This window comes from Myotis myotis, unplaced genomic scaffold (assembly GCF_014108235.1).
Source record: "Myotis myotis isolate mMyoMyo1 unplaced genomic scaffold, mMyoMyo1.p scaffold_m19_p_17, whole genome shotgun sequence".
In the NCBI taxonomy this organism is placed as follows: domain Eukaryota; kingdom Metazoa; phylum Chordata; class Mammalia; order Chiroptera; family Vespertilionidae; genus Myotis; species Myotis myotis.
Genome location: NW_023416321.1, coordinates 7,414,092 through 7,423,940, shown reverse-complemented (window position 1 = coordinate 7,423,940; position 9,849 = coordinate 7,414,092).

The following is a 9,849-nucleotide window of genomic DNA, read 5'->3' as shown; positions in this document are numbered from 1 at the left end:
AGCAGGGTCACCTGCTTTTTCTGATACTGTGAGCCTTATGAATTCTAGTGGCATATAGCTATACTTTCCTTTTTATTGAGGTACAGTTGACATAAAACATTATATTAGTTTCAAGTGTGGGACATAATGATTCATGTTTGTATATATTGCAAATGATCACCACAATAAGTCTAGTTAATATTTGTCAGTTTTCCCAACACCATTTATTGAGAAGACTATGCATTCCCCAATTTATATCGTGGCTCCTTTGTCATAAAGATATTGACCATATAATATGTGGATTTATTTCTAGGCTCTGTATTCTGCTCCATTGATATGTGGGTGTGTTTTTATTGCCAATAACTTACTATTTTGACCACTGTAGGTTTGTAATATAGTTTGAAATCAGGGAGCATGATGCCTGTACCTTTGCTCTTCTTTCTCAAGGTTGTTTTGGCTATTCAGAAATTTTTTTAGTTCCATATAAATTTTAGGATTTTTTCCATTTCTGTGGGAAAAAAAAATGCCATTAAAATTTTAATATTAATTGCATTGAATTTTAGATTGCTTTAAGCATTGTGGACATTAATATTAATTTTTCCATTCCATGAGCACAGATATTCTTCCATTATTTGTGTCTTCTCCAATTTCTTTCATTTATGTCCTTTAGTGACAGTCACAGGTCTTTTATCCCTTTGGTTAAATTTATTTCTATATATTTTTCATTTTGATGCAATTATAAGGGGAATTATTATCTGAATTTCTCTTTCTGATGGTTTGTTAATGTGTGGAAATTCAGCATTTTGTATATTGACTGTATAGACTGCAATTTTTTTGAAATTGTTGATTAGTTCTAACTGTTTTTTGGTGGAGTCTTTATGTTTTTCTCTCATTATATATTACATCATCTATAAATAGAGTCAGTTTTACCTCTTCTTTACTGATTTGGATACCTTATTTTTCTTACTAATTGCTTTGGCTAGGACTCGCAATAATACTATGTTGAATAAGAGTTCAATATTATGTTGAATAAAATACTATGTTAAGTAAGAGTGGGCATTCTTGTCTTGTGTCTGATTTTATATATATAAAAGCCTAAGCAACTGAACGACCCATTGACTGGTCGCTATGACACGCACTGACCACCAAGGGGCAGACACTCAATGCAGGAGCTGCCCCCTGGTGATCAGTGTGCTCCCACAGCCAACCACCTGCACCAGCCAACCTCCTGTGGCCCCAATTGCCTGCCAGGCTGAGGGACCCCACCCATGCACAAATTCGTGCACTGGGGCTCTAGTCTTATATAAAAAGCTTTCAGCTTTCCACGATAGAGTTTGAAGTTAGCTGTGGGCTTTTCATATATGGCCACTATTATGTTGAGGTATGTTCCCTATATGACCTCTTTGTTGATAGTTTTATAATAAATAGGTATTGAATTTTGGCTAATGCTTTTTCTGCCTCTATTAAGACAGTCATAGGATTTTTATCCTTCACTTTGTTAATGTGGTGTGTCACATTGATTTGCAGATGTCATGCCACCTTTGCATCCCTGGAATCAGATCCACTTGATCATGGTGTAAAAGTCTTTCAGTCTTTCATTGAATTCTTTTTGCTAATATCTTGTTGAGGATTTTCCATCTATGCTCATCAGGGATATTGACATGTAATTTTCTTTCTTTGTTGTCCTTGTCTGGTTTTGGTATCAGGGTAATGCTGGCCTTATAAATGAGATTGGAAATTGTTCCTTCCTCTTCTGTTATTTGAAAGAGTTTGAGAAACATTGGTATTAATTCCTCTTTAAATGATCGTTGGAATACACTAGTGAAGCCATCTGCTAGTAGACTTTTGTTTATGGGAGGTTTTCTATTATGGAGTCAATTTATTAGTAATATTAGAGGCCCGGTGCACAGAATACGTGCAAGGGGCTTTCCCCTTGCAGCCTCGTCCGGCCCTCGCAGCCCTCACAGCCCTGGCTGCCTTGGCCAGCCCTCACATCCCCAGCTTCGTCCCGAAGGTTGTCCAGAAGGATGTCCAAATGGTCATTCTGCTGTTCAGTCTAATTAGCATATTAGCTCTTTATTATATAGGATGACTTCAGATTTTCAATTTCTTTACAAATTATTCTTGGTAGGTTTTCTGTGATATCAATTGTAGCATTGTTTCTTTCATTTCTGATTTTGTTTATTTGAGTCTTATTACTATTTTTCTTAGCGAGTCTAACTAAAGGTTTGTCAATATTCCTTCTTTACAAAATACCTGCTCTTGGTTTCATTGCTTCTTTTTATTGTCTTCTTAGTCTATTTTTTTTCAGCTTTTTTCTTTGTTATTTTCTTTCTCTATTAACTTTGATCTTCCTTATTTCTTCCTTTTCTAGTTTTGTGGGGTGTAGAATTCTCTTCCTCTTTTTCCTTTTCTAATTATTCTTCTTAATCTAGAAATTGTGGATGTTCACAATTTGAAGAAGCAGAGGAAGGTTGAGAGTATCAAGGGGAGATTGCAGATGATGTTTCCAGTTACCTCACTTTTACAGCCTGAGTGTTTCCTCTCAAAATTCATATGTTGAAGCCCTAGTCCTATATAATAAAAGGGAAATATGCAAATTGACCCTAACAGCAGAATGACTGGGAATGAATGGTCACTATGACACACACTGACCACCAGGGGGCAGACGCTCAATGCAGCAGCTGCCCCCTGGTGGTCAGTGCGCTCCCACAGGGGGAGCTCTGCTCAGCCACAAGCCAGGCTGATGGCTGCCAGTACAGCAGTGGTGGTGGGAATCTCTCCTGCTTCCTCAGCAGCACTAAGGATGTCCGACTACAGCTTGTGCCTGCTCCCTGCTGGCAAGTGGACATTCCATGAGGGCTCCCGGGCTGTCAGAGGGATGTCTGACTGCCAGGTTAGGCCCAATCCCCCGGGGAGCGGGCCTAAGCCAGCAGGTGGTCATCCCCTGAGGGGTCCCAGACTGGGAGAGGGCACAGGTTGGGCTGAGGGAGCCCCCTGAGTGCACAAATTTATGTGCACCGGGCCTCTAGTATCCAATATAATGGCATTTGGAGGCGGTATCTATGATAGGTAATTAGATTTGGCTGAAGATATGAGGGCAAGTCCCCCATGATATGATTAGTGATCTGATACAAAAAGAGACCAGAGTCTTCTCTCTCTCTCTCTCTCTCTCTCTCTCTCTCTCTCTCTCTCTCTCTCTCTCTCTCTTTGTCATTGAAGGATACAGAAATAAAGCAGGCATTGGCAAACCAGGAGGTAAATCCATCTAAGTGGGCACCTACCCTGCCAGCACCTTGATCTTGGATATCCCAACCTGCAGAACTGTAGGAAATGCATGTTATTGTTTGAGCAACCCACTAATTAGTCATTTGTTATATATAGCTTTCCAAATTGACTTGTACATATTTGGGGGCTTAGTGTGCTCAGACCAATTTCCTCCCACCAGACGTTCACTTTTATGTCTTAGGGTTATATTCATATTAAAGCAGAAAGTCATGATGTCAGTGCATGTCACCGAACAAAAACATTCACTCAGTAATTCTGGAGACCTTTTTATAAAGACTCTGGCTCCTTCATTTGTCAAGTAAGACAATTCCAAAGTGTGTGTTTTCCATCCTTTAGGAGACTTTTCCCTGAGGTTTGCACTTCGTTGTAAACTTGATACTGGCTTTATACACATTTCTGCCTCATCATTTTCTCAACTCTCTGCCAATGTGATCTGCGTATCCCAAATAAACTATGGTCACTTGAATCTTTTCTCAGGATATTTTTTCTTTGAGAATGCAAACTATGGCTTTCATTTACCTCTGTAAAATAGCAGAATGTATGTCCAATGAAGTTTTTATGGCAAGAGATCAATGACTTCTGGTTTCAAAGTGAGTGGACAGAGGAAATATTTCCAATGAAAAGAACTTTGAATACATTGAGTATTACTTATATATGTATGAATTTTTTGCAAAAACAAACAAACAAAAACCAACCTGATGGAACGATGTAAATGGCTATTTGCAAGTGGTCAAAGGCTTGACTGATGGGCTGAATCCTGGAAGGAGCAAGGTTGAACTATAGGCATTTGGAGAAGAACCATGTAGAGGGAGATGGTCTGTGGACAGAAAGTGTTTCCACATTCTGTCCCACCTCAATGCCCAACCCCCCAGAGCATATCCACCATTTAGGAGACACTGAACAACTATGAGTTTGATACAGCTCAGCCTGTGTCCCTTCTCAGGTGCATCAACATTTGCACAGGGAGCATGAGCAAAGTAGCCTGGAGGAAGGGACAGAGGCTTTGTGTGAACCAAGAGCAAGGACTTCCTCTCCCCACGGCACCTCTGCTCTATATGCTGTTGTCATAAGCAGAGAATGGTGTTGAATCCTTATCTGTAATATCCGTCTTGAAAAGTAATCACCCACACAGAGCAATGTTCTACAGTGTTCCACATTGAAAAGACTGCAGTTCTCCCTTTCTATGATTGCATGTTTGGTGTGTGGAATTATCTTCCTTGTCTGCAGTCTTATCTACCAGAGTACACTGTATGGTTATAGGATGCTGCACAGCAATGTTTTTGATTCGGGGACTTTATAAAGAACAAGGTCAACAATAGGCACATAACCATGGATCTAGTTGTCCTATCATACATCACATGACATTGAAATTACTGGCCTGGTTAAAACATTGTAATAGTGTTCTAGGCGTGTAGCAAAGACACCACCATGGAGTGATGACCTGTAGGATTGATATATTGCCTTCTAAATGTGGTATGTATTTTGACCCAATAACCATTGTTAGGTTGACATATATGTAGTACTCTATGTATTCATAAAGGTTAGTATCCGTGGATTCAGAAGCAATGGGTGCAAGTAAAGGTGACCCTCTCACTTTAACCCCCTGTGATATACTTTGTAATCTCGGCTTCCTAGTGCATCAGGCCTTTGGGCTTTTCTGGATTGGTAACTTTACTCCTATGAACGTACATTTTGACAGGAACATAATCTAATGTTACAGCTATCATCTGGTCATTTTAGACTCCTCATAACAGTGAGTAGCAGGCAGAGAAAGCAGTTACTATTTGGTGAGTGATAATTAGCGTGAAGATGTAGAAAGCAGGGAGAAGTACATCAGGAATGTGGGAATTTACTGGGGTGTCTCATGGTGTGTACGTGCCCCATGACAACCTTATCAGAGCAATGGCAACACCACAGCTTACCAAGGGTATTGTAACCCGAGGCTCAGACCTCTACATCTTTGACATGTAAATGTCAGTGTCTTGAGCAGGCACAGAAGACCCAGTCCTGGATCTGAGTCTGGTCATTATTATTAACTTGTGACATTACGCAATACATTTGATCTTTTTCTGAAATTGTAGATGATAATTATGGAGGCTGATATGATGCTCAGAATGAATGATGCATATAGCATAGCAGTATATATTAAAATCCCTGTATAGGATGCTGTACAATAAATCACACACAATATGGATGGCTTATGGTAAAGACTTTATTAAGAAACACATAGGGAAGAGTCTTGCATCTAGTAAGACAACTCAATGTGATCCTGAAGGAAGAAAGTATTATATAAGAATCATCAGTACATTGTAAGGAATTGTGATTAGGAGGATTATTATTCAGTTACAGAAACCTATTAATGGAATAGAAAGATTTGTTGACTCAGTTATTTAGAGGGAGCCATTGGTCCTGACTTCAGAGTTAAAGGCAAGTCCATGACTGCACATTGAGGATGCACAAAGGTGGGGCAAGATCCACATACATGGGAGTAAGAGACTGAGGGAAGTCCTCTGTATTCCATCCAGCTGACTCTTTAAACAGGCAGACGAGTCACAGAAATTATGGTCTCACATGCTGGTTGTCAACAAAGTCCAGAAGGTTCATTTGTTTCCATAATGGCAAATCAGTTCCCAGATGATATGTGTGCAGATGGTGGTTGTCTGGCAAGGTGATCAGCAGCAGCAGGGCTGGCCACAGCTGGATCCGCAGCCATAGCTTATGCACCCAGGCACGCAGCAGCAGGTGGGGTGGTAGCAGGTTCTGCAGACATTCACGGGACTGCAGCAAACTTGCTGGCAGCAGGGTGAGCAGCAGCAGGACCCACCACAGCTGGGCCCACAGCAGCTGGGCTGGCAGCAGGGAGTGCTACAGCAGCAAGGCTGGCAGCAGCTGCTCACACAGCAAGGGCGGCAGCAAGGCTGGCAGCAGCTGGACCCACGGCAAGGGCGGCAGCATGGCTGGCAGCAGCTGGACCCACAGCAAGGGCGGCAGCATGGCTGGCAGCAACAGGATCCACAGCTGGACCCACAGCAAGTGGGTCTCCAGCAGGTGGTCCTGCAGCAGGTGGGCTGGCAGCAAGGGGAGCAGCACATGGTGTCAGGTGTGGAGGGTGGGTTTCTGTTCAGAGGTGAGTTTCTCAGATTCTGATGGTGTTTTCTCTTTGGGGGCTTTTATACTCTGGACCCCCAATAATGGGACCAATAAGCAGGACTTTCCTTGCTGTTGTTTCCTTTTTTATAGTCACAAGGAAATTGTCAAGGAGGAAGTTGTTCCCCGTGTTTTGAGGGTTCTGTAAATTACCGTTTAATCTTCTCCTTAATTGGGAATACTACTTAAGAATCTTTTCCAGAAATGGGACAATCAGGAATCATCCCCAGCAACATTTCTGGTCATGTGACATCATCTGGTCGTGTATTACTTCCTGCTGGTTTGAAGAAGGTCAGGATAGTGGTCTCTTCTCAGTGTTGTTCCTTTGGTCATATTTAGGTTGGGAGGTGCCCTGAGTGGTCAGGAGTTGATGGGTTCTGTGATTAATGAAGCCCTCTTGAGTCTAAGTCTGATCTCCCAGAAAAGTGGATTCAAGGCTCCAGCCTGTATGTATCTGAGGCCTCCTACTAGAAATGTGTTGCCCAGCTCTGCCAGAGACTCTTGGGTCCTTGGCCCACTGTTTTGCACATGTAAATCAGCACCCAACCAGGAGAATAGAGGCAGAAGCCATACACTTGTTTTCTGAGCATCAAGCCATTCATGTTGCATCTTTGCTTTCTAGCTGAATCGGGATCTCAGGTGATAGCTCTCAAGTTGCACATACTTTCTTTCATAAATTCAGGCGAAAAGCGAGATAAAATGAAGACCAAGGGAAATTTGAGTATGTATATTAATACTTTTCAACAAACGTAGAAAGTTATCACATACATGTTAGAATGTGTTTCTGCCCCATTTTCTCTCTTCTAGGCACATATGCCAGAGTGGAATTTCCATGTCATAGGGAAAGCACAGAGTCAACAGGCCAGGAAGGCTAGGACAGTGTTTCTGCATTCCACTACCAACACTGCCTCCTGCTCTTGCTGATATTTTGAGCCTTCTGAGTTCTACTTTATGTATCTCAGCTTATTTTTTATTGAGGTATACTTGACATATTAAATGATATTACTTTCAGATGTAGAACATTATGAATTGATATTTGCAAAATGATCAGCACAATCAGTCTAATTATCATTTTCAGCATTCATAGCTATTAATTTTCTTGTGATAAAAACTTTTAAAGTCTACTCTCTTGCCAAGCCAGTGTGGCTCAGTGGTCTTGCCAAGCCAGTGTGGCTCAGTGGTTGAGTGTGGACACATGAACCAGGAGGTCACAGTTTGATTCCTGGTCAGAGCACATGCCTGGGTTGCAGGCTCAATCCCCAGTGAGCAGGGAGGTGCAGGAGGCAGCCAATCGATGATTCTCTTTCATCATGGATGTTTCTATCTATCTCTCCCTTTCCTTCATCTCTGAAAAAAAACAACAACATTGAAGATCCACTCTCTTAGCAACTTTCAAATATGTGATACAGTATTTTTAACTGTAGTCATCATGCTGTACATTACATCCCCATGACTCATTTCTTTCATAACTGGAAGTTTGTACCTTTTGACCCTCTCACCCATCTTGCCCACCCTGCACACCCCACCACTGGCTGCCACCAATGTTTTATTTTTAGATTCTAGATATAAGAGAGATTATATGGTTTTTGTCTTTGTCTGACTCATCTCACTTAGCATAATGCCTTGTAGGTCGATGTTGTGATAGATGAAAAGATGTACTTTTTATGGCTGAATAATATTCAGGGGGGAGGGTGTGTGTGATAGATATGCAGGTTGTGTTCATATCTTGGGTATTATAAATAATGCTGCAATGAGCATTGTTGGTGCACATATCTTTTCAAGTTAGTGGGGCCTTTTTCAGATGAATATCCAGAAGTGGCATTGCTGAGTCATTAGGCAGTTCTATTTTTAATTTTTGAGGAACATCCACACTGTTTTCCACAGTGACTATGCCAATTTAAATTTCCACCAACAGTGCACAAGAGATTTCTTTTCTCCACATCCTCACCAACACGTGTGAGGTCTTGTCTTTTCGTTTATTTATCCTTGTAACAGGTATGAAGTGATATCTCATTGTGGTTTGAATTTGCATTTTCCTGATATTAGTGATGTGGAGCACCTTTTCGTGTACCTCTTGGCCATCTGTATGTCTTCTTTGGCAAAATATTTATTCAGATCCTCTGTCTGTTTTTAAATTTAATGTTTTATGGGTTTGGGAGTTTTATCTTCATTTTGCTATGGAGTTTTATGAGTTCTCTATGTATTTTGGATAATAACCCTTATTAGATGTATGATTTAAAATATTTTCTCTCTTTCAATAGTTTGCCTTTTCATTTTGTTGATGGTTTCCTTTGCTATGCAGATGCTTTTTAGTTTGATGTAGTTCTACTTGTTTATTTTGCTGTCTTTGCTTTTGGTGTCATATAAAAAAAAACAACAACACAAAAAACCATTGGCAAGACCCATGTCAAGGAGCTTATTGCCTATGCATTTATCCAGGAATTCTGTGGTTTCCAGTCTTACATTTCAGTCTTTAATCCATTTTGAGTTAATTTTTGTGTATGCTATACTGTAAGATAGTGATTCAGTAACATTCTTTTGCAATGTGAGTGCCCAGTTTTATTTCAACACCATTTTTGAAAAGACTGTCCCTTTCCCATTTTGTATTCTTGGCTCCTTTGTCATAAATATATTGACCATTATATGGGTGTTTATTTCTAGGTTCTGTATTCTTTTCCATTGATATGTGTCTGTTTTTATGCTAGTACCATACTGTTTTGATTACTATAGGTTTGTAATATCGTTTGAAATCAGGGAGCAAGATACCTCCAGCTTTGTTCTTGTTTCTCAGGACTGCTTTGGCTAGTCAGAGATATTTGGGGTTCCATATACATTTTAATATTTTTTTACTTCTGTGGAAAATGCCATTAGGATTTTAATAGGGATAGTACTGGATCTGAATATTGTTTTTAGTTTGGATACTTAACAATATTAATTCTTCCAATCCACGACCATACAATATATTTTTGATTGTGTGGTCTTCAGTTTCTTTCATATATATCTTTACTTTTCAGGGTAAAGGTCTTTCACATTCTTGGTATATTTATTCCTAGTTATTTTATTCATTTTTATGCAAATAGAAATGAAATTATCTTAATTCCTCTTTCTGATAATTCATTGCTAGTATATAAAAATGCAACATTATATATATATTTATTGGTTTGTAACCTGTAACTTTCCTGAATTTATTGATTAGTTCTAAAAGTTTTCTGAGTCATCTTTAGGTTTTAAAAAATATATGTAATATTACTTCAACTGCAAATAGTGTCAGTTTTACTTCCTCATGCCCAATTTGGATGCCTTTGTTTAAAAAAACCTATTTTTACTAATTACTCTGGCTAGGACTTTCCGTAATATATTAAATAAAGTGGTGAGAGTGGCCAGAGGGATTGCATGAGTGACTGGACAGCGCCTGAGACAGGAAAGGCTCCCTGC